Source organism: Sus scrofa, chromosome X (genome assembly GCF_054392235.1).
Source record: "Sus scrofa isolate SSC_HxYL_T2T_F1_AM1 chromosome X, Sscrofa_HxYL_maternal_Yorkshire_Landrace_v2.0, whole genome shotgun sequence".
Taxonomy (NCBI): domain Eukaryota; kingdom Metazoa; phylum Chordata; class Mammalia; order Artiodactyla; family Suidae; genus Sus; species Sus scrofa.
Genome location: NC_139401.1, coordinates 51,909,658 through 51,936,018, shown reverse-complemented (window position 1 = coordinate 51,936,018; position 26,361 = coordinate 51,909,658). Strand labels below are relative to the sequence as shown.

Below are 26,361 nucleotides of genomic sequence, written 5' to 3'. Positions count from 1 at the left end.
GTATATTTTAGAGATTAGGCTCTTGTTAGTTGCATCATTTGAAAGTATTTCCTCCCATTCTGTAAATTGTCTTTTTGTTTTCTTTTTGGTTTCCTTTCCTGTGCAAAATCTTGTCAGTTTGATTACGTCCCATTGGTTTATTTTTAAAAATTATTATTATTATTTTTAATCATTTATATATATATATATATTCTACTGTACAGCATAGTGACCCAGTTATACATACATGTATATACTGTTTTTTCTCACATTACATGTTCCATCATAAGTGACTAGGCAGAGTTCCCAGTGCTACACATCAGTATCCCATTGCTAATCCATTCTGAAGGCAGCATTCTTCATCTATTTACCCCAAGCTCCCAGTCCCTCCCACTCCTTCCCCTTCCCCCTTGGCAACCACAAGTCTGTTCTCCAAGTCCATGATTTTCTTTTATGTGGAAAGGTTCCTTTGTGCCCTATATTAGATTCCAGATATAAGTGATATCATATGGTATTTCTCTTTCTCTTTCTGACTTACTTCACTATGGATGAGAGTCTCTAGTTATATCCATGTTGCTGCAAATGGCATTATTTTGTTCTTTTTTATGGCTGAGTCATATTCCATTGTGTATATATACACCATATCTTCCTAATCCAATCATCTGTCAGTGGACATTTATGGAATTAACCCATTGGTTTATTTTTGCCTTTATTTCTGTTGCTTTGTGAGACTGACCTGAGAAAACATTTGTGAGGTTGATGTCAGAGAATGTTTTGCCTATGTTCTCTTCTAGGAGTTTGATGGTATCTTGTCTTATATTTAACTCTTTCAGCCATTTTGAGTTTATGATCATGCATGATGTGAGGGTGTGTTCTAGTTTTATTGATCGTGCATGATGTGAGGGTGTGTTCTAGTTTCATTGATGTGAGGGTGTGTTTTAGTTTCATTGATGTGTTCTAGTTTCAATACTTGCTGAAAAGACTGTCTTTTTCCCATTTTATGTTCTTGCCTCCTTTGTCAAGGATTAATTGACCATAGGTGTCAGGGTTTATTTCTGGGTTCTCTATTCTCTTCCATTGGTCTGTCTGTCTGTTTTGGTAGCAGTACCACCCCGTCTTGATTACTGTGGCTTTGTAATATTGCCTGAAGTCTGGGAGAGTTATGTCTCCTGCTTGGTTTTTATTCCTCAGTATTTCTTTGGCAATTCTCTATTTTTTGTCATTCCATATAAATTTTTGGATTATTTGTTCTCATTCTGTGAAAAAGTCATGGATAATTTGAGATGGATTGCATTGAATCTGTAGACTGCTTTGGGTAGTATGGCCATTTTTACAATATTGATTTTTCCAATCCAGGAGCATGGAATATCTTTCCATTTCTTTGCATCTTCTTTAATTTCCTTGATTACTGTTTTATAGTTCTTGTCATATAAGTCCTTTACATCCTTGGTTAGGTGTATTCCCAGGTATTTGATTTTTGGGGGTGCAATTTTAAAAGGTATTGTATTTTTGTATTCCTTTTCTAATATGTCATTGTTAGTATACAGAAATGCAACTGATTTCTGAATGTTAATCTTATATCCTGCTACTTTACTGAATTTTTGATCAGTTCAAGTAGTTTTGGGGTTAAGTCATTAGGGTTTTCTATATATAGTATCTTATTGTCTGCATACAGTGAAGTACAAAAACTATAAGAGAATACTATCAACAGTTATATGCCAACAAATTCGATAACCTAGAAGAAATGTGCACCTTTCTAGAGACTCACAGCCTTCCAAAACTGAATCAAGAATAAATAGATCAACTGAACAGACCCATCACTAGAAATGAAATTGAATATGTCACAAAAACACACCCTACACATAAAAGTCCAGGACTAGATGGCTTCATAGGTGAATTCTACCAAACATACAAAGAGAAAGTTCTACCCATCCTCCTTAAAGGAACACTCCCAAAGACATTCTATGATGCCACCATCACCCTAATTCCAAAACCAGGCAGACATACCACCAAAAAAGAAAACTTTTGGCCAATATCCTTGATGAATTTAGAGGCAAAAATTCTCAACAAAATTTTATCCAACTGAATCCAGCAACATATCAAAAAGATCATACGACCAGGTGGGATTTATCCCAGGTTCACAAGGATCTTTCAACATAGGTAAATCAATCAACGTCATACACCATATTAACAAAAGAAAAGTAAAAACAACCCGCATGATCATCTCAATCAATGCAGAAAACCATTTGACAAAGTACAACATCCCCTTCATGATAAAAACCCTTACCAAAGTGGGTATAAAGGGAACATTCCTTATCATAATCAAAGCCATTTATGACACACCCATAACAAATATAATACTCAATGGAGAGACGCTGAAAGCCTTCCTACTAAAATCTGGAACAAGACCAGAATGCCCACTCTCACAACTGTTATTCAACATAGTATTGGAAGTCCTAGCCACAGCAATCAGACAAACAAAAGAAATTAAAGGCATCCGAATAGGAAGAGAAGAGGTAAAACTGATAGTGTTTTTAAAAATCTCTACTTTTAATGACTCAAGCTCATGTGACTGTCTCCACTTTGAAGGTTTCCCACACAACGAATCAGGAAAACTTATATTTGTATGAACCCTTTCCTGAGAATTGTTGAAACGATCCAGAAGCTTTCTCCAAAGACAAAAATTACAGGGATGCTATGACTCTTGGCCTCATTCCTAAATTCCAGGATGTGTCAGTACTACTCAAAGTATAGTCATTGGTTCAAGGACATCATTATCACCTGGGAGTAAGAAATGGAAATTTATAGACCCACCCCAGAGCTACTAGAGAAAGGGGCCAGGAATTTATATTTTACATACAAAACAATATTATATTTTATAATCATTTTCAAATTTATGGTCCTTTAAAAAATATGGAGAGCTTATTGAAACATAAATTCCTGGTCCCTTTCTCCAATATTTTCATGATTTGACCACCTATTGCATCCCCAGTTCCAACAAGTAGGAAATGATCTAGGCAGAAAGATTATCCTGACATTAAATAACTAATATAATTTCAATTTTGTATTCTGTTCTCAGAAATATTGAGCAATTGTAGGAATTTGTGTTTCCATCTAATGTAGATGAATTTCATTTAGCTCTCTCTAAACAGGCACTCACTTTGTTCTTTGGTTATTGCCTATTGTTGGTACTTGTTAATATCCCATAATTCCAAAAGTACTTATATTAGTAGGATAATAATTGTTACTTTTAAAATATATCATAGTTTCTTTTAATTTTTTAATCTGTAGTCTTCCCTAACAAAATTCCTAAAGAAGCCATTATTAACCATATTTTAGGCCATTTAAATTTAATACTATTTAAATAGGTTTTTTTTCCTAAATGATTCAAAAATTACATAGCCAATTTGGTGATATTTTATGCCGTTCTCTATGCTATTCCTTAAACCTGTGGAGATCATTCATGAGGAAAAAAACACATCTCAAGCAGAACTACACGGGTTCCTTTTTATATTCAATATATCATGTGCATTGCATTTAATTAAAATCAATTTGAATCAAAACTGATGTATTTCATTGTGTATGCCAACATATGATTTCATCTTTGTCTATGAATCTTATATACCCTGGGAAGGCATTTACCCCTTTTCACTTATGGAATAAAGCCTTTTTTTTTTTTGGTGGGAGGAGCTGATAAAAGCGTCTTAAAGGACAGGTCGGATTCAGCACTATTGATATTCTAATATAATGAGGAATTGGCAGGGATGCTCAGCTTAAGCAGCAAAACATGTGTTTGTAAAATAACTTACCAAAGCTGATCAAGAATCTCCATCATCTTCTTGGAAGAGTCTGCCGGTCTTCCATAGAAGTTGTTTCCTGTTATTGGATACTGGTGAATGACTGGGGAATAAAGCATGAAGTTAAAGCCAAGAGTCCAGCTAGCTATCCACTTGGAGTGGGATGGCTTGAAAGGAAAGAGTGACCTCAAGAGGATCAATTATAGAATGATTAAAGATAATTTGACATGCTGAGGGGTCCTGGGGCTTTTTCCTTTTCTGGTTGATTATGGCCATTTAATAATGACTTAAAGGCCATTTTCTGTGATGTATAGGTTTTCCATGTACTGCTCTATGTTTGGGGTGATGGGGAGGAGGCAGTGGGGAGGGAACAGGATGGATTAAGGATGAGTTCAGTGGAATAGGTCCACGTAATTTCCTGTAGGAAAGAATGTATCCTGTATTAGTTATTTATGGCTGTATAATAAATTACTCCAAAACTTAGCAGCTTAAAGCCATAAGCATTTATTATCTCACAGTTTCCATGGATCAGGAATCCAGACATGGATTAGTGGGTGCATCTCTCTCAAGGTTTCATACAAGAACACAGTTAAGGTTCTGGATAGGGCTTAGTCTTATCACTAATCTTGACTAGAGATGATCTGCTTCTAAGCTTACTGAGGTGGTTTTTGGAAAGATCCAATGTGTTGAAAGCTGTTGCTTATAGTTCCTTGCTGATTGTTGGTTAGAGACTGCCCCCACTCCCAGAAAAGTAGGGTCTCTCCATAGTGAAACTCATGGTAGATGGTTTCCATCAGAATAATAAAATTATAGCAAGAAAGTATGAGCAAGACAGAGCTAAAATTTTTTATAATATAGTCTTGGGAGTGACAGCCCATTACCTCTGCCGTATTTTTTTCATTAAAATAAAGTTGCTAGGGAAGGATATTGCACAAGGCATGACTATTAAGAAGCATTGTCATTGGGGACCTTCTTAGAGGTTGCCTACAATAACCCTCATAGTGTGAGATGTTCCATCCATTTGCTCGCCTTCTTAGGATTCAGTGGCAGTAAAGAGTAGATATATACTAGACATGCCTTAAGGGAGACAATTATAGATCTGTGGATAATGTCAGAACTTCAAATATGAAAGGCTGTTATTGTATACATAAAAAAGGGAAGGACATCACCTAGAGATAGGGCCATGATATTATAACAGTTTACATTTTTTAAAACTGACAAAGTAAATGTCACAAAATCAAGGAAAAAATTCTGTATTTTTATTATCTGACTCTTCTACATAATCTTTTATCCTGTTATTGTTGACTGCCTGCTTTTTTTATTGCTTCTCCATAAGACAAGGGATCATTTGTTTAATAAATTTTATGTTTTAGTTATCAGTAGTTGAGATATGTAAATAGTGTAAATTCACACATATATACTTGCTGTCTGCTATTTGTCTATGCCATATGATCCCAGGGATTCTGATGAATTCTTTTAACCCAATTCTTATTAAAAGGAAAAGAAAATATGGATGCATAATTAAATTGCTACATTGTTAGTATAGTACTTTCAGATGAGTCCTTATTTTATATAAGCATAGATGAGAACCAAATTTTCCACTTATAATTTTACACATCTGATGATTTGAAAACTTTTTTATAGACTATCATTTAACTTCATTCCTTTCAATCTTGTTTCTCCTCCTTTATCCGTGTATTTTTCAAGCCAGACAATTTTATATCAGGATAGCAGATGAGGTGGCATAACTGGAAATAGGAATGTTCCTAAAAGCCATTTCTTGGATATCAAGGCAGTTAGCAATAAGTTAACCACATGGAAGTAACTGCAAATAGCATGAACATATCCTACTAAACCTAAATTAAATGAGTTTGAAACTCTTTGCTCTCCAATATGCTTGAAGTCACTTCAGTGTCCCCTGACAGATAAGGTAATATGATGGAGGGAAAGCTGGAGTGGAAAGAGACTACAGTCTTAATCAAATGCTGTAAAATGGTCTTACCTTTCAAATTTTGCAAAAACATAAGATCACATGAACATGTTTCTAAGGTGTCTTCCAAAGTGTTATAAGAGGACAGTGCAACTAACAGGCTCTAAATCTTATTTCTTAACTCCAGAGTAAATCCACCTCTGTGCCTTACCTAATATCTTAGGTCTAGAGCACATAAGGACAGCAAATGCTAAGAGCAGAACTCTCACATCTATTTTGCAAACTTTCTAGAAGCTTTCCTTATACAAATTCAATCACTTCTCCTCAAAGGGAAATTTTGTGGATTTGTCATATAACATGACCAAGATGATTCTTTCTCTTTCTGTTGGGAATTTTAAACCTAACAGGAAAATTAGGCTCAGAAATGTAAATTACAATACCAAGGAAAAAGAATACACATATAATGTTGACCCACAATATATGTAGGAATAATGAGGACAAAGAAATAGTAGTTTACCTAGCAAAGCAATGGAAGGTAAAATTTAAGTGTTTTCAGGAAGGGACAGAAAAAAAATGATGGAAGCTCTTTTACACCGAAGACTATAACTTTCAAGGAAAGGTGTTAGAATTGTGGGAACCGGGGACTATGGAACATAGAGATATGGTATGGGGATGAAAACTGGAGTTTTGCTATAGAATCCAGCAGTTAGACATTCTTCACTATCCTCAATTCACACCTGGGCTTTCAGGGTGATCTTTGTTCCATAGCTTCTGTCCCCATTTCCCCTATGACTGTTCCAGTAAGTAGAGTCCTAGGCAAAATGTTCCTCCCAGAGCTTAAGGCCTAGACACTTTACAATGTTTGTGATAGTAGCATATGTCTTGCCAGGGCTTGAGTGCATTCTACCAAAACAGAAGTAGGATGAATGTATGAACATAGCTTTTTTGATAACTTTTATATCATTACTGTTCTTGACAATTTACCTTCCTATATCTCTCTGTTTAGTGCAATCAGCTATTTTAGAAGAGGTCTGTACCATTGTCTGTGACAGTTTCTAAGGCTCATTAAACTTAACTTGAATTTACAAGCGTGACCCTCCAATTATAACCATAGAGATGCCATTTTACCCTTGTAGTGCCAAGGAGTCACATTTTATGTAGCTATTAGTTTCAGAAATCAGCTAGTAATATGAATCATGGATAACCAAAATAATGTTGGCCATCCATTAAATTGTGATCAAGCACAATATGCAAGAATTTATATATAAAAACATGTATAGTAGTATATATGTATAATTGAATAATATATAATATGTAATAGAAAGAATACATTCAATATATAGTTTAAAGATATTTTGATTACAAAGGGGCAAAAGTATGCAATACCATGTCATGTGAACATACATATTTTAAATCATTTAAGATATATGTTTGAAGGAAGAGTTTTATTGGTTTGATTGAAGACAATAACTAGAACAGGAGTTCTTATTCAAGGTAATATAAGTTCTAAGGGACAGAGATATTAGCTGAGTTGCCGTCCAGTAGGGATCAGACATGCAAACTCTAGGAAAACAACTCCAAAGAGCTAAATCAATCTCAACATCAGTGATGCAGATAGATCCAAAGTTCAAAATCAGTTTGAGTGAGAGAAGGTCAAATGAAAGTGAGAATGGCATGAGATAGTTGCTGAGTTAATTTGTGTGTCTAGAGCTTACCTTTACTGGTCTCAAAATGACTGAAAATGTCATTGTCTTACAAGGATATCTTAAAGAGACCAAGGAAGGAAAGATGCTACTACTTATATCATTTTTCCCTGCAGTCTCCATTTAGAGGCAGGGTATTATGTCCCAAGTTCAATTCAGCAGGAAACAAGTTTTTTTCCTGACAGTTTTCTCATTTTTGGCCTTACCAGGCATCAGGTACAGGGTCACATGTGTGCCAGGACCAGTTTCTTTTCATGTATAATTTAGGTCTTCAGCTAAGGGTTTCCCTCCATAAAATGTTGATTTGGTTGCATAAACTACATAAAAATCATTGCCATTGGAACAATTTAGGAACCCTGTGCTACTCTCCCTTGGCTATTTCAGATAGGCAGCATTTTATGTAGTCTTACTTCCCTATACTATTTTGGGAGCCAAAACAGTGAGTAAGGTCTCAGGTGAGCACAGTCAAGTTTATGGATCAAATTGATTTTTTTTTCCATGACTTAGTTACTTCCAACTAAGACTGAACAGGCAGTTTCTAGGCTAGGGAAACACTAAGGGCAGCGTAACCTTTACGCAGCCTCCATGTATTTCATGATGTCCAACACAGTATTTAATAGGAGCTCCAGCAGTAGCCGAGTAAAGCATTTTAAAATGGAACAACCAAAATAATAGCAAACATGTCATCTAGTGTGAGCTGAATTTTTATCTCCTTACTTTCCTCCAGCATGCATTGATCAAAATCTCAGTCAGTAGGTGCTAGGCTTTTCAAACTTGGAAGGTTTGAAATGTGCTAGTCTAGCCCTGACATAAATAGACTACTTTGGGCATAGGACGGAGGAGTAGACAATGTTACCAACTCTGGGATTACCCTGTTATAGGACAGTTAATATTTCTCTTTTGAAGATGCTTGTTTAGTCATATTTGTGGTGAGTTTGAGTCAGGATAAGCTAACTTTAGCAGGGTTTAAGTGCATTGAATAGCATTGTTATAGTTAGAATTCAGTTAAATACCCTCCATTCTGGGGACTAGATCTATAAGGCAGGCACTTCAAATACAAACATGAGAGTTCCCCTCATGCTCAGCAGAAAACGAATCTGACTAGCATCCATGAGGATGCATATTCGATCCCTGGCTTTGCTCAGTGGGTTAAGGATCCGGCATTGCTGTGAGCTGTGGAGTAGGTCACAGATGTGGCTCAGATCTGGCATGGATGTGGCAGCTACAGCTCTGATTCAATCCCTAGCCTGGGAACCTCCATACACCATGGGTATGGCCCTCAAAAGCAAAAAAAAAAAAAAAAAAAAAAAATGCAACCATGGGACCTGAAATACACATGTGGTACCTGACAAAAACCAAAGAGGTGATTTTCTTTTACTATCCTACTGAAATCTGGATATGGATGTGCATATCACCTCTCCACAGGGATCTGATTTCTTTGAACTATTCCAGAAAGTCAAGAAATAGTGGGCAATGAGGAGGATTGCATATGCCTTGCCTCTTGGTAGAGTCGGAATCCTTGGCTTGTTGATAAAGAGCACAGTGCCTCTGAAAGCCAAGTACAGCCTATAAGCAATAGCTGAAAAGGATTTGTAAAGAAAAGCTAGTGTGAAGGTTCAACAGAAAGACTATAGTCCAGCTCACTTGATAACTACAAGGGTAGGAATAAGGTGTATGTTAAGTTATAGTCCAGCTATCTCTGTTTCCTTCTGTGAGATATAGTATCCTGGTGTTCTCCTGTGCTTGCTAGGTATTTTCTAGGTGAATTAGTGATATAGCCACAAAGTCCCTTGACAGCAAAGGTGAAATTTACCAACCTTTCACACATAAACAAAATGCCCCTCCCACACAGATGGATTCACAGAACTATGCTGTGGAATAAGTTGTTTATAGTAATCAGTATATCTTATCTCTACTCTTTCATTTCCCTGTGTTTTTGGTAAGCTTTTGAGCATCTCTTAAACAGAACTTATTTATCATAAATACATATTGTCATCTGTTTCATCATAATGACTTCTAGGTCTGAATCAATAAACATAAAAACTGAAATAAATATTATTTGATTTGATTATGAATAATGTTTCATTTTTTAAACATTCATAATAAAGTTAAGGGAGATATTAACTGGAAATTTATGTAGGCAGGTAAACTATATTATCTGTGAATTCCACCTCAGAATTACGACAGGATATATCCATATAAATTAGGTTGTTCTCTGGTATCAAATGACTCCAAAATCTCAGTGGGTTTCAACTACAAAGTTTATTTCCTGCTCATGCTGTATGGCCAGTGTTTGTCATCTATAGCTCTGTGTATTTTTTACCTTAACTCTGGAACTACACTTAAAAAAGAAAACTTCAGTCGATGGACATTTGGGTTGTCTCCATGTCCTGGCTATTGTGAATAGTGCTGCAATGAACATGCGAGTGCACGTGTCTCTTTTAAGTAGAGTTTTGTCCGGATAGATGCCCAAGAGTGGGATTGCGGGGTTGTATGGAAGTTCTATGTATAGATTTCTAAGGTATCTCCAAACTGTTCTCCATAGTGGCTGTACCAGTTTATACTCCCACCAAGAGTGCAGGAGGGTTCCCTTTTCTCCACATCCCCTCCAGCACTTGTTATTTGTGGATTTATGAATGATGGCCATTCTGACTGGTGTGAGGTGATATCTCATGGTAGTTTTGATTGGCATTTCTCTTATAATCAGCGATGTTGAGCATTTTTTCATGTGTTTGTTGGCCATCTGTATATCTTCTTTGGAGAAATGTCTATTCAGGTCTTTTGCTCATTTTTCCATTGATTGGATTCGGAAGATGTGGTATATATACACAATGGAATACGACTCAGCCATAAAAAAGAATGACATGATGCCATTTGCAGCAACATGGATGGAACTAGAGAATCTCATTCTGAGTGAAATGAGCCAGAAAGACAAATACCATATGATATCACTTATAAGTGGAATCTAATATCCAGCACAAATGAACATCTCCTCAGAAAAGAAAATCATGGACTTGGAGAAGAGACTTGTGGCTGCCTGATGGGAGGGGGAGGGAGTGGGAGGGATCGGGAGCTTGGGCTTATCAGACACAACTTAGAATAGATTTACAAGGAGATCCTGCTGAATAGCATTGAGAACTTTGTTTAGATACTCATGTTGCAACAGAAGGAAGGGTGGGGGAAAAAATGTAATTGTAATGTATACATGTAAGGATAACCTGACCCCCTTGCTGTACAGTGGGAAAATAAAAAAAAAAGAAAACTTCATCTGAGAGTTTGCCAAGTTGGTGGCAGAGGAAAAAAGAGAACATGAAAAACTGCATCGTGGCTCTCAAAGCTTCTGTCCTTAAGAGAAGCTTGTCCCTTCTACTTGCATATTGATGGCTAAGGCAAATTACATGACCAAGCCTGCCAAAAAATAAGAAAAGTAAATATAACACTGTCTCAAGGAGGAGTAGTAAATATTTGTTGAACAATAAAATAAAAATAATACTATGGTGGGCATTATAAAACTTTGTTATATAGATAGAGCACTGGGTCTGAGAACACTGAAAACTACTGAGCAAGAGAAACCAGCATTGAATATTGAATAAGCCTGCATGTCAAGGAACTGCAGATTGTCTCTAAGAAGTGTTGGAAGCCTCCAGTATCTGAAGGTGGCCCTCTGTTGAAAACTAGCGAAAAGATGGGCTCCCCAGCCATATAAGGAAATGAATTCTGCCAATGATCTGAATGTCCTTTAATCAGATCCTTCCCCAACAGAGCCTCCAGATAAGAGCTCAGCCCAGCAGTCACCTTGACTGTAACTTTGTAACTCTGAGCACAGCATTCGGGTAGGCTGTTCCTGGACTCTGGACCTATAGGAACTGTGAGATAATAAATGGATGTAGTTTAAACTGTTAAATTTGTGGTAATGCATTACAAATCAAGAAAAATGATTATAGCCTCTATTGATTATCTTTTTCTTGAAAATGTATCACATTTTCCTGCTTTGTTGTATGTCAACTAATTTTCTTGGGTATTCTGGATTTTGTGATTGTTATGTTGTGGAGACTAGATTCCCTTATGTTCCTTTGAAGAGTGTTGTATTTTTGTCTCGCAGGTAATTAAAGTGATTTGATTTTCAAAAAAAAAGAGGGAAACCAGCATTTTATATATATATAAAATATTATATATATATTATATTATATATACATAGCTCTTTCCATTCAGAGGTAGGTGAATAAAAGTGCTTTTGATCACTAAGAACTTTAGTTAAAATCTACATCATTGCTGGGGCCTGAAATATCAAGGCGGACTTTGGACTTAAGTCACATGGGAAATATTTTATACAATATATACATATTAACTGAATTGTGTTCCCCCCAAATTCATATGTTGAAGCTCTAACTGCCAATGTGACTATATTTGGATAGGGCCCTTAAGGATATGATTAAGATTATATGAGGTCCTCAGCGTTAAGCCTTACAAGAAGTTAAAGAGAGAACAGGAGTATGCATGCACAGAGAAAATGGCCATGTGAGGACATAGTGAGAAGGCAGCCATCTACAAGCCAAGGAAAAACACCTCAGGAGAAAACAACTCTGACAGCACTTTGATCTTAGGCTTCTAGCCTCTGGAATGGTGAGAAAATAAATTTCTGTTGTTTAAGCCACGCAGTCTGTGGTATTTGTTATGGCAACCTTATAATATTAATGCAATATATACACTTTATCTGAAGAGAAGAACTGTTGCATTGGACAATGTCTCAAAAAGATCTGTGAAATGGTAAACCGACAAGGCATCCATTAACTTCAAAAGTCCTGAATTTGTCAGTTACTCTGAGCCATTGAGTAAGTCACTTAACTTCTAAACCACAGTTATCACCACATGGGAAATAGTAACGATAACACACCCTGAAAGAATTATTGTGACTTAATAGCTAGAGTTATATGCTTAGAAAGTGAGACCATATCACTCATCTCTGTGCAAAACAATTTTGCTCTCCTAGTTCTTCTTCTGGGATTTTACCTTGTTTTTTCATTTGGAATATATTCCTCTGTTTCCTCATTTTGCCTAATGTGATGTTTTTATTTCTATGTATCTGATTATGTTTCCTAATTTTAGAAAAGTAGCCTTTTGTAGGACACATCCTATGCATCCCAGCAGTGCGCTCCCTTCTGATCACTAGAGCTATGTGCTCTAGGGGTGGTCCCTATATGGGCTGTGTGGGTCCTTCTGTTGCAGCAGGCTAACTACTGCAGGTGATATGGTCTGGTATGCTTCTCTGACCCAAAGTCCAATTGGTTTCCAGGCCATGTCTTGTGGAGAGACTGCTGACTGCTCCTCGGTGTGTTTGGGTCATAAAGTGGCCAGCTGAAGAATTCCAGGGTACACCAAGGCTAGTACTGGCCAATTGGTGGGTGATACAGTATCCAGGAGAGCCTGGGGCTGGTGTCCACCCAGTGATGAGTGAAGTTCTGGCCAACTGGTGGGGAGAGTCACTTCCTTTGGTGTGACTGTGGGACCCAGGGTTTCCATAGTTGGTGTCAAACTGCTGGAAGGTGGGGCTAGTTCTTGACACTGCTAGGTTCAGGGGGACTGATGTGTCCTGAAGCTTGTGTTGGCTGGCTGGTGAGTAGGGCCAGGGGCCAGCCAGTCCCAGGGTTGTTGCAGGTCTGCTGGTGGGTGGGCTTATTCCACAAGCTATAAGTCTGCAGTTCTCCTGGGACTGATGTCCACCCACTGGTGAGTGAGCCTGGTCCTGAAGCTAGAAAAGGCTTGCTGATGTACAAGTCTAGGTATTCTGGGGCAGGTTCCTGACCATTAGTGGGTGAATCTGGGTCCTGGATTCTCTGGCTCCAGGGCCCTTGGGGTCCTGGATCTAGTGTTTGTGTACTGGTAGGTGAAGCCTGATCCTGGGCCCTCTGATGGAAAGGCTGTGTCCAGGGGGTGCTTGGGGCTCAGGGAGTCTTAAGGCAGCCTGGTTGCTGGTGAGTGGGGCTATGTCCATGCCCAGCTAGTAGCTTGGCCTGGAATACCTCAGTACTGGTGCCTACTAGCTATTGGATGGAGTTGGAACTGGTTCCTGAGGCTAATAAACTAGAAGGAAGATTCCAAAATTGTGCTTACCAGCACAAGTATCCACATGATAGAATGAGCTTCCAAAAATGTTTGCTGCCAGTGTCTATTTGTTCCATTTGCCTCCTGCTTATCCATGAGACTTCTAGAATCAGCAGGTGGATCTGGTCCAGGGCCCTTTTAAATTACTACTTCTGCCTTGAGTCCCAGAATCTGTGAGATCTTGTGTATACCCTTAAATAGTGGAGTCTTTATTTTCTACAGCCCTGTGGATATCCCAAAAGTTAAGTCCTACAAGCCTTCTAAATCAAAAGTTCTAGGGGCTTATCTTCCCTGAACCTGATGCTTCTTGAGCTGGGGAGCATGATGTGAATTTCAAACCCTATGCTCCTTGGGAAGAACCTCTGCAATTATGATTATTCTCCCATTTCTAGGTTGCCCACCTGGGAGTTTGGGTCTTGAATATACCATGACTTTGCCCCTTCTACCCATGTCATTGTGGTTCCTTCTTTGTATCTTTGTCAGACGTCTTTTATGGTAGGTTCTGGTCTTATTTGATAGGTATTCTATAAATAGCTGTGATTTTGGTGTTCTCCTTAAGCGTAGGTAAGCTCATGGCATTTCTATTCTGCTATCTTGGCTGATCTTAATCTTGGTTGATTAAAAGACTGATTTCCTAATTTCTTTTTCTGTCAACTCATTGATAGGTTACAGAAAGTCAACAGAATTTTGTATGTTCATTTTGCACCCTGAAATTTTACTGTATTTATTACTTATAAATGGTTTTTTTTGGGGGGGGGGTTGAGGCTTTATCTATATAATCATGTCATCTGCAAATAGTCAGTTTTACTTATTTCCAATTTGGATGCTTTTTATTTATTACTGTTGAAAACTTGCTCTGTCTAGGACTTCCAATACTATGTGGAATAAGAGTGGAAAGAGTGAGTATCCTTCTATTGTTCCTGATTTTAGAAGAAAATGCTTTCAGATTTTCACCATTGAGAATGGTGTTAGCTGTGGGTTTAACATACATTGTATTCATTATGTTGAGGTACATTCTTTCTACATCCATTTTTTTGGTCTTTTTGTCTTTTTGGGGCTGCACCCACAGCATATGGAGGTTCCCAGGATAAGGGTCTAATCGGAGATGGTAGCTGCCAGCCTACACCACAGCCAAAGCAATGCCAGATCCAAGCTGCATCTGTGACCTACACCACTGCTCACAGCAATGCCAGATCCCTAACCCACTGAGCAAGGCCAGGGACCTCAACCTCATGGTTTCTAGATGGATTTGTTTCTGCTGCGCCATGTTGGGAACTCCTCTATATCCATTTTATTGAGAGTTTTATCACAAGTGGGTTTTGAATTCTGTCAAATGCCTTTTCTGCATCTATTGAGAAGTTCATATGCTTTTTATCCTTCATTTTGTTAATATGGTGTATCACACTGACTGATTTGCAGATGCCGAGTCATCCTTGCATCTCTGGGATAAACCCCACTTGATCATGGTGTATAATCCTTTTAATGTATTTTTGTATTTGGTTGGCTAATACTTTATTTATAATTTTTGCACCTTATGTATATCAGAGATGTTGGCTTATAATTTTCTTTTTCTGTGTTGTCTTTGGTTTGAATACCAAGGTAATATTGGCTTTGAAAAATGAGTTTGGAAGGGTTCTAGTCTCTTTGGTGTCTTGTAAGAGTTTGAGGATGGGTATACTATTTGAATATAAGGCAAAATTCACATTTGAATTCATTCGATCCTAGATTGGGGGAGTTTTTAATTGCAGTTTCAATCTCTTTGCTAGTGCTTTGTCTATTCAGATTTTCTATTTCTTCAGGATCAAATCATGGAAGGTTGCATGATTCTAAGAATCTGTCCAGTTCTTCTAGGTTGTCCAATTTGTTGGTGTATATAACTTCATAATATTCCCTTATATTTCTATGTATTTCTGTGGTATCCATTGTTATGTGTCCTCTTTCATTTCTGATTTTATTTTTATTTTTAAGATTTTTATACTTTCTATTATAGTTGATTTACAACGTTCTGTCAATTTCTGCTGTCCAGCAAAGTAACTCAGTCACACACACATGTATACATTTATTTTCTAACATTATCTTCCAACATGCTTCATCAAAAGTGACTAGATATAGTTCCCTGTGCTATACAGCTGGATCTCATTGCCTATCCACTACAAGTGCAATAGTTTGTATCTACTAACCCCAAATTCCCAGTCCATGCCACTTCCTCCTCCTCCCCCTTGGCAACCACTGGTCTGTTCTTTAAGTCCATGTGTTTGTTTCTTTTCATTTGTGCCATATTTTAGATTCCACATATAAGTGATATCATATGGCATTCATCTTTCTCTTTCTGACTTACTTCACTCAGTATGAGAACCTCTAGTTCCATCCAAGTTGCTGCAAATGGCATTATTTTGTTCCTTTTTATGGCTGGGTGGTATTTCATTGTGTATATATATCATATCTTCTTAATCCATTCATCAGTCGATGGACATTTAGGTTGTTTCCATGTCTTGGCTATTGCAAATAGTGCTGCAATGAACATGCGGGTGCATGTGTCTTTTTCAAGGAAAGTTTGCCTGGATATATGCCCAAGCCCCAAAGAGTGATTGCTGGGTCATATGGTAGTTCTATATTTAGTTTTCTGAGGTACTTCCATAGTGTTTTCCATGGTGGTTGTACCAATTTACATTCCCACTAACTGAGAAAGAGGGATCCCTTTTCTCTACACCCTGCCCAGCATTTGTTATTTGTTGACTTGTTAATGATGGCCACTCTGACTGGTGTGAGGTGGTACCCCAGAGTAACTCTGATTTTCATTTCTCTAATAATTAGTGCCTATTGGCCATCAGAATGTCTTCTTTGGAGAAATGTCTATTCAGGTCTTCTGCCGATTTTTCAATTGGGTTTTTTGCTGTAGAGTTGTATAAGCGTTTGCATATTTTAGTGGTTAAGCCCTTGTTGGTTGCATCACTTGAAACTATTTTCTCCCATTTCATAAGTTGTCATTTTGTTTTCTTGTGGTTTCCATTACTGTGCAAAAGCTTGTAAGTTTGATTAGGTTCCATTGATTTGTTTTTATTTTTATGTTTTGAGACTGACCTAAGAAAACATTTGTACTGTTAATGTCAGAGAATGCTTTACCTATGTTCCCTTCTAGGAGTTTGATGGTGTCTTGTCTTAGGTTTACGTCTTTAAGCCATTTTGAGTTTATTGTTGTGCATGGTATGAGAGTGTGTTCCAGTTTCATTGATTTACATGCAGCTGTCCAGTTTTCCCAGCACCACTTGCTGAAGAGACTGTCTTGTTCCCATTTTATATTTTTGACTCCTTTGTCAAAGATTACTTCACTGTAGGTGTCTGGGTTTATGTCTGGGTTCCCTATTCTGTTCCTTTCATCTGTATGTCTGCTTTTATACCAGTACACTGTTTTGGTTATTGTAACTTTGTAATATTGCCTGAAGTCTGTGAGAGTTCTGCCTCCTGCTTGGTTTTTGTTCCTCAGGATTGCTTTGGCAATTCTGGACCTTTTATGGTTCCATATAAGTTTTTGGATTGTTTATTCTAGTTCTGTGAAAAACATGTTATGGGTTTTAGGGATTGCATTAAATCTATAATTTGCTTTGAGTAATATGGCTATTTTTATGATATTAATTCTTCGAATCCAGAAGCATGGAATTTCTTTCCATTTCTCTGAATCCTCTTTAATTTCTTTGCTTGATGTTTTATAATTCTTAGCATACAACTCTTTCACCTCTTTAGTCAAGTTTATTCCTAGGTATTTAATTTTTTGGGGGTGCAATTTTAAAAGCTATTGTATTTTTATATTCCTTTTCTAATATTTCATTTTTAGTATACAGAAATGCAACCAATGGCTTCACAGATGAATTCCACCAAACATACTAAGAGGAACTTATATCCATTGTTCTTAAACTTTTCCAAAATTTGAAAAGAAGGAACGCTCCCAGAGACATTCTATGAAGACACCATCATTCTAATACCAAAACCAGACAAAAATACTACCAAAAAGGAAAATTTTAGGCAAATATCTTTGATGAATATGGATGCAAAAATTCTCAACAAAATTTTAGTCAACCCAATCCAACAACATAAAAAAAGATCAGGGAGTTCCCATCGTGGTGCAGCAGAAATGAATCTGACTAGGAACCATGAGGTTGCATGTTTGATCCTTGGCCTCACTCAGTGGGTTAAGGATCTGGCATTGCTGTGAGCTGTGGTGTAGGTCACAGACACAGCTCAGATGTGGTGTTGCTGTGGCTGTGGCATAGGCTGGCAGCTACAGCTCCAATTAGACCCCTAGACTGGGAATCTCCATATGCCATGGTGTGGTCCTCAAAAAGACAAAAGACAAAAAAAAAAAAATCATACAACACAACCAAGTGGGATTTATCCCAAGTTCGCAAAGATGTTTCAACATACACAAATCAGTCAACATAATGCACCGCATTAGCAAAATAAAAGTCGATAACCACGTGTTCGTCTCAGTAGGTGCAGAAAAAGCATTTGACAAAATCCAACATCCATTCATGATAAAACTCTTACCAACGTGAGTATAGAGAAACATACCTTAACATAATCAAAGCCATTTATGACAAACCTATAGCCAATATAATAATCCAGAGAAACTGAAAGCCTTCTTGCTATTTCTGGAACAATACAAGGATGCCCACAACACCACTTTTATTCAACATAGTATTGGAAGTCCTAGCCACAGCAAACAGACAAACAAAAGAAATAAAAGGTATCCATATTGGAAGAGAAGGGGTAAAGTTGTCACTCTATGCAGATGACATGATACTATATATAGAAAACCCTAAGGACTCCATACATAAACTACTTGAACTGATCAATGAATTCAGCAAAGTAGCAGCATACAAGATTAACATTCAGCTATTCATTGCATTTCTGATTTTATTTATCAGAGTTTTCTCTCTTTTTTCCTTAGTGAGTTTGGGTAAATATTCATTCTTTTGTTTATCTTTCATTTATTTATTTTTTCTTTTTACAGCCACACCTGCAGCATATGGAAGGAAGTTCCCAGGCTAGGGGTCTAATCAGATCTGCACCTGAGGCCTATGCCAAAGCCACAGCAACACTGGATCCAAGCCCTATCTGCAACCTACACCACAGCTTGTGGCAATACCAGATCCTTTACCCATTGAGTGAGACCAGGGATCAAACCCAAATCCTCATGGAGACTACTCTGGGTTCTTAAACCACAACAGAAACTGCTGTTTATCTTTTAAAAAGAACCAGCTCTTAGTTTCAGTCACCTTTCCTTTTGTACTTTTAGCCTCTAATTCATTTATTTCTGCTCTAATACTTATTATTTTCTTCCTTCCATGGACTTAGGCTTTATTTGTTATAATTTTCTCTAGTTCCTTTAGGTGTAAGTTTAGATTTTTTATTTAAGATTTTTCTTGCTTCTTGAGGCAGGACTGCATTGCTATAAACTTTCTTCTTAGTATCATTTTTACTATATTATATAGACTTTGCTATGCCATAATTTAATTTGCATTTGTCTTCAGATGATTCTTTCATTTCTCCTGTGGTTCACTTGTTGACCATATAGTTGTTCAGCATCACATTTTTCTGTCTCCACATATTTATGTTTCCAACTTTATCCTTGTAACTAATTACTGGTTTCATGCTGTTGTGCTCATAGAAGATGCTCAATTTGATTTAAATCTTCTTAAGTTTATTGAGACTTGTTTAGAATGCAAGCATGTGGTCTCTCCTTCATAAAGTTCCATATTAATTTGAGAAGAATGTGTATTCTGCTGCATTCTGGTCTAATGTTCCATTTAGAGCTAAAGTTTTCTTGCTGACTGGATGATATATCCATTGAGGTAAGTGGGGTATTAACGTCTCCTACGATTATTGTGTTACTGTCACCTTCTCCCTTTATGTCTTTCAGTAAATTTTATATATTTTGTTGCTCCTATGTTAGATGCATAGATGTTAACTCTTACATCTTCTTGAAAATTGTTCTTTTTATCATTATATAATGTTCATCATCTTTGCCTCTTATTAATTCTTTAGGCTTGAAGTCTATTTTGTCTGATTTAATATTGCTACACTTGCTTTTTTTTTTTGGCTGTTATTTTCTCCACTTTGAGCTTATGTTTGTCTTTAGAGCTGAGACGTCCTGGAAGCAACATAGGGTTTTATTTTTTGAACACCCCTAGTGACTCCGTGCCTTTTGATTGATCAATTCAATCCATTTACAATGAAGACTTAGTCTTGCCATTTTATCTTTTGATGTTCTGTATCTCCATTGTTTCTTTTTCCCCATTTTTCTTTTTGCCATTTTGGTTTGGTGGTGTGCTGTGCTATTTTTCTCAATTTCCTCTTTTTGGTTTCATATCTCCACTCTAGATTAATGTTTTGTGGCTACTGAAATGTTTGTGGTATCTCATAGATAAAAATAGTCCTTTTTTGGTGATAGTACCTTATCTCCATTTACCTATACAGGTTTTGTCTTTTCCTTCTTCTTTTGTATTTTTGTTGTCTCAAATTGTCCCTTTTATGTTATGCATTTGTTACCAAATTGAAATAGCTATAGTTTATTTTGCCTTCCTCCCCCCTTTAACCTTCATGCTGTGATAAAGTGTTTAAACACTTTTAAAAACATATTCTGACAAAGAATTGCAATTTTTTAATTCTACTATCCCACTTATCACCTTACTCAAAATTTTGTACTTTGGCTTTTTTGTTTCTGGTGGAAGAGAAGCAAATATTCTTTGTAAGTCAGGTCTCATGTTGATTAACTCCCTCAGATTTTGATTGTCTGGAAAAGTCTGTATTTCTGACAGATTTTATCTTTTGGTATTTTGTGAATGTCATTCCACTCCATCTTGGACTCTAGAGGTTCTATTGAGGAATCTGCTGACAGCCTAATGTAGGTTCCTTTGCAGGTTACCATCCTTTTTTCCCTGGCTGCCATTCAAATTCTTTGTCATTGACTTTTGACAATTTTAATGTAATGTGTCTTGAGGGTCTTTTTGCATTTGGGTAATTAGGTGTTCTCTTAGATTCATAGACCTGTATATTCACTTCCTTCCCCAGGTTTTGAGACGTTCTCAGCTATTAATTTTTTAAACAAACTTTATGATTTCTTTTCCCTCTCTTTTCCTTCTGAGTTACCCATTATCCTAATGTTATCCTTCCTAAAAGAGTCAGATAGCTCTCAAATAATTTTCTCATTGTTTAATATCTCATTTCTCTGTAATCTTTTATATAGTTTCTAGATTTCCACCTTCAAGCTCACCAATTCTCTCTTCCATATGGCCCACTCTATTACCAATGCTTTCTATTGCATTCTTCATTTCATTTTTTGGGTTTTTCATCTACAGAATTTCTATTTGGTTCTTTTTAAAATTTTGGTCTTTTGGTAAAATATTTATTCTGCTCATTAATTTTATTCCTTAGCTCATTAAAGTGATTTTTTTTTTATTTTTCTTGTAGCTCGTTGAGTTTCTTCACGACAGCTATTTTGAATTCTCTACCAGTTAGATTGCAACATTCCATGACTATGTTTGGTGTATGGAGAATTGTCATTTTATTTTATTTTTATGATTCAGTGTTACTGTGGTTCATCAGGGTGTTTGATGATTTGCTCCTCTACCAGCATGTTTGAAGTAGTGAACGACTTTTTTCATTGGGTAAGACTTTTTTTTTCACTTGATTCCAAAGATTCAATGGGTTAGAAGTTGGAGGTCTTTCTTTTATTTTCCAGTAGGTGGCGCTATAGCATATGGTTTTAGTTTCACTTACTCGAGGTGCCCCTGACTTTATTTGAAATAGGGTACTTTCCCCCCTACACTGTCTCTGCCCATTATCCTTGTTATTGCTGCTTATACATCCAGGATGATTGGTCCCTTGTTGCTACACTGGCCTCACTGCCTGGGACACTGGCATATTGGACACTTCTACTACATTTTGGATCTGGTGAGCCACAGCATCTGCTGCCACAGGGGTAGGGGAAAGGTGGGAAAGGAGACAGGGTCACAGGTACATGTGCTGTGCCTAGTGTTTTCAGGTTTATGGGCTCTACTCTTGCAGGCCAGGGTGGATGGCCTCAGTTGTATGTGCCTCCAAAACTGAAGGGACAGAGTCTCAACCCCTGTTTCTGTTGCTGCCTAATTATCTGTGGCTGCAATGCCAGGGTGATGTGTGTTACTTCCCCTGCTGCTCCTGGATTATCTGGGGCTGCTTATTTAGCTGCTATGGCTGGAGGGCTGGAATTGCAGGTACTGCCTCTGTTGCTCCTCTGGTTCTGCCTCCTCCATGTGTTCCAGGCCATCCACCATTAGATCTACAGATATATGGAATTCTCTGGCATTTTTGTGTGTTGGGAAGAGGTACTATTATTGATTTGTGGATGTTTTACTGGCTGTATATTGAAGGGGAGACACAAAGGGTGTACCTCACTTTGCCAAGATGCTATCAGTCGTTTAGAAACTTTTCTTCCTTGCTCCAGTTTTTTCCACTCCTTGGAATGCCCCTCATCAAGACAAGTTTCTTAATTCATTGAGTTTTATTCACATTCTCAATGAAATCTACCTAATATTTATTATTTATTTAATATTGATTTTTTTTCATTCACCCAAAGAATTTCATATTCCCATTAGTCATTCTACATTTTATTATTGTTTTTCATACCATAAGTCACTTTCAAATATACTATATATCTCACTATTAATAATGTTTATTATATGCTCGACTTTGTATTTTGCCAAGTTTTCAAAATATTAAAAAAATCATAATAGGCTTCATGGGTTCAAATCATAGCTTGATGTTATTTCCATGTGTAAATTGAACTGCATGAAAACTAATTAGGACAAAGGTGACTGTAACAGATACTGGATATTTTCAGTAAGTCTTCGTATGCTGGAATAACCCCTGTCCTTCCTCATCATCCCACTTCATAAACCATATACATTTTAATTAATTCTTTTTATTTTGAAATAGTTGTATTGCTATACAGTTCTAAGACATAATTCAGATAAAACACATGAACCCTTTACCTAAATCCCTTGATAACAACTTCTTGCAAAACTGTCGTATAAAAATCACATATGCAAATCAATCAACATCATACACCACATTAAGAAAAGAAAGGTCAAAAACAACATGATCATCTCAATACATGCAGAAAAAGCATTTGACAAAGTCTAACATCCATTCCTGATAAAAACTCTTACCAGAGTGGGTATAGAGGGAACATACCTTAATGTAATAAAAGCCATTTACAACAAACCCACAGCAAATATAATACTCAATGAAAGCCTTCCCACTAAAATCTGGAACAAGACAAGGATGCCTCCTCTCATCACTGTTACTCAACATAGTATTGGAAGTCCTAGACATAGCAATCGGACAAACGAAAGAAATAAAAGGTATCCAAATAGGAAGAGAAGAGGTAAAACTGTCACCCTATGCAGATGACATGATACTATATATAGAAAAACCCTAGGATGCAACCCAAAAACTACTTGAACTGATCAACAAATTCAGCAAAATAGTAGGATATAAGATTAATATTCAGAAATCAGTCACATTTCTATATACTAACAATGAAAAATTACAAAAGGAATACAGAAATGCAATACCATTTAAAATTGCACCCAAAAAAATCAAATACCTGGGAATACACCTGACCAAGGACGTAATGGACTTATATTCTGAGAACTATAAAACATTAATCAAGGAAATTAAAGAAGATGTGAAGAAATGGAAAGATATTCCATGTTCCTGCATTGGAAAAATTAATATTGTAAAAATGGCCATACTACTCAAAGCAATCTACAGACTCAATGCAATCCCTATCAAATTACCCATGACATTTTTCACAGAACTACAACAAAATATCCAAAAATTTATATGGAACCACAAAATACCCAGAATTGCCAGAGCAATTCTGAGGAATAAAAACCAAGCAGGAGGCGTCACTCTCCCAGACTTCAGGCACTATTACAAAGCCACAGTCATCAAAACAGCGTGGTACTGGTACCAAAACAGACATACAGACCAATGGAACAGAATAGAGAATGCAGAAATAAACTGAGACACCTATGGTCAATTAATCTTTGACAAAGGAGGAAAGAACATAAAATGGGAAAAAGACAGACTTTTCAGCAAGTATTGCTGGGAAACCTGGACAACTGTGTGCAAATCAATGAAACTGGAATACATCCTCACACCATGCACCAAAATAAACTCAAAATGGCTGAAAGACTTAACTATAGGACGAGACACCATCAAACTCTTGGAAGAGAACATAGGCAAAACATTCTCTGACATCAACCTGACAAATATTTTCTCAGGACAGTCTCCCAAAGCAACAGAAATAAAAGCAAAAATAAACCAATGGGACCTAATCAAACTGACAAGCTTTTGCACAGCAAAGGAAACCAAAATGAAAACAAAAAGACAACTTACAGAATGGGAGAAAATATTTGGCCACAAATAACAAATGCTGAAGAGGGTGTGGAGAAAATGGAACCCTCCTGCACTCTTGGTGAGAATGTAAGCTGGTGCAACTATTATGAAGAACAGTATGGAAGTACGATAGAAAACTATACACAGAACTACCATATGACACAGACTACTCTTGGGCATACATCCAGACAAAACTTTCCTTGAAAAAGACATATGCAGCCTCATGTTCCTTGCAGTACTATTCACAATAGCCAAGACAAGGAAACAACCTAAATTTCCATCAACAGATGATTGGATTAGGAAGATGTGGTATATATACACAACGGAATACAACTCAGCCATAGAAAAGAAAAAAATGATGCCATTTGCAGCAACGTGGATGGAACTAGAGACTCTCATCCTGTGGACTCTAATATAAGGCACAAATGAACCTTTCCACGAAAAGAAAGTCATGGACTTGGAGAATAGACTTGTGGTTGCCAAGGGGGAGGGGGATGGGGAGGGAGTGGGATGGATTGGGAGCTTGGGGTTAATGGATGCAAACTATTGCATTTAGGATGGATTAGCAATGAGATCCTGTTGTGTAGCACTGGGAACTATGTCTAGTCACTTATGATGGAGCGTGATAATGTGAGAAAAGGGAATGTATACGTGTATGTGTAAGTTTGTCACTATGCTGTGCAGTAGGAAATTGACAGAACACTGCAAATCAGCTATAATGAAAAAATAAAAATCATTATATAAAAAATACAAGAGACAGGAATGAGAAAATTGAAAAAAAAAATCACCCTCAAGATAATTTTAGCAAACTGAATTCAACAATACATTAAAATGATCATCAGGGAGACGGGATTAAGATGGTGGAAATGAAGGACTAGATCTCAACTTCCCTCCTAAAAACAACGAAATTAACAACTAAAGACTGAGCACACTTCACCAAAATGGACTGGAAACCTTAAAAAAGATACCCTACTCCAGAAGAAAAAGAGGAGGCCACATCAAGAGGTAGGAGGGGTGATTTCATGATATAAGCAACCCCATACCTCCTGGGTGGAAAGCCCCACAGACTGGAAACTAACTGGTTCACAGAGACTCACCTATGGGAGTGAGAGTTCTGAGCCACACATCAAACTCTCACGTGTGGGAATCTGGCACAGGGAGAAAGAGCCCCGGAGCATCTGGCATTGAAGGCCAGTGGGGCCTGTGCACAGGAACTCCATGGGACTGGGGGAAACAGAGACCCCATTCTTAAAAGGTGCACACAGATTTTCATGTGCACTGAGTCCCAGGGCAAAGCAAAGTCTCCAAGGGAATCTGGGTCAACCTGACCGCAGTTGTTGGAGGACATCCTGGGAAAACAGGGGGGAATGTGGCTTGTTGTGAGGGAAGGACATTGAAAGCAAAGCTCTCAGGAATATTCAGCAGCTGTGCCTTTTTCTGGAGGTGGCTGTTTTGGGAAAATCTGGCCCCACCCGTCAGCCAGCCACTGAGAAGCCCCAGGGCAAACAACAACCCAGGTGGGATCACAGCACCACCCCTCAGTAAACAGGCTACCTAAAGACCCCTCAGGCACACAGATGCCTCTAATCCCATCCAGAGACTAAGCCCCACCCACCAGAGGGATGAGAATCGGCTCCTCCTACCAGGGGGCAGGCATCAGCCCCTCCCATCAGGAAGCCTACAGCAAGCCCCCATACTCACTTCAGCCACAAGGGGGGCAGACATCAGAAGTAAGAGAGGCTACAACTCTATTATCTGTAAAAAGGTCACCACACCAAAAACCTATAAAAATGAAAAGACAGAGGGCTATAACTCAGATGAGGGAGAAAGAAAAAACCCCAGAAAAACAGCTGAGCCATGAGGAGATTCTCAGCCTCCAGGAAAAAGACTTAGACTGTTGATGCTGAAGAAGATACAAGACATTGGAAATAAACTGGAGGCAAAGATGGATAACTTACAGGAAACACTGACCAAAGAGATGCAAGATATAAAACTCAAATAAGAAGAGATGCAAAATACAATAACTGAAATAAAAAATTCACTAGAAGCAGCTAACAGCAGAATACAGGAGGCAGAAGAATGAATAAGCGAGGTGGAGGACAGATTAGTGGAAATTACGGATGCAGAACAGAAAAGAGAAAAAAGACTGAAAAGAAATGAAGAGAGTCTCAGAGAACTCTGGGACAACGTGAAACGCACCAACATCCGTATTATAGGGGTGCCAGAAGGAGAAGAGAGAGAAAAGGGGACATAAAAAATATTCCAAGAGATAATAGCTGAAAACTTCCCTAACATGGGGAAGGAATCACTCACTCAAATCCAGGAAGCACAACGAGTACCATACAAAATAAACCCAAGGAGGAACACCCCGAGGCACATACTAATCAAAACTGGCCAAAATTAAAGA

The 26,361-nt window shown here is 37.6% G+C and overlaps 1 protein-coding gene across 1 annotated transcript in view; it reads right to left on the bottom strand.

Annotated features, from left to right (window-relative positions):
• FOXR2 (forkhead box R2) overlaps positions 1 to 26,361 on the bottom strand; it is a 69,087-nt gene that overhangs the window by 29,683 nt on the left and 13,043 nt on the right. Inside the window, exon 2 of the mRNA XM_021080155.2 lies at positions 3,789 to 3,879. The gene's annotated coding sequence lies outside the window, so the exon portion shown is untranslated. The remainder of the gene's footprint in view (positions 1 to 3,788; positions 3,880 to 26,361) is intronic.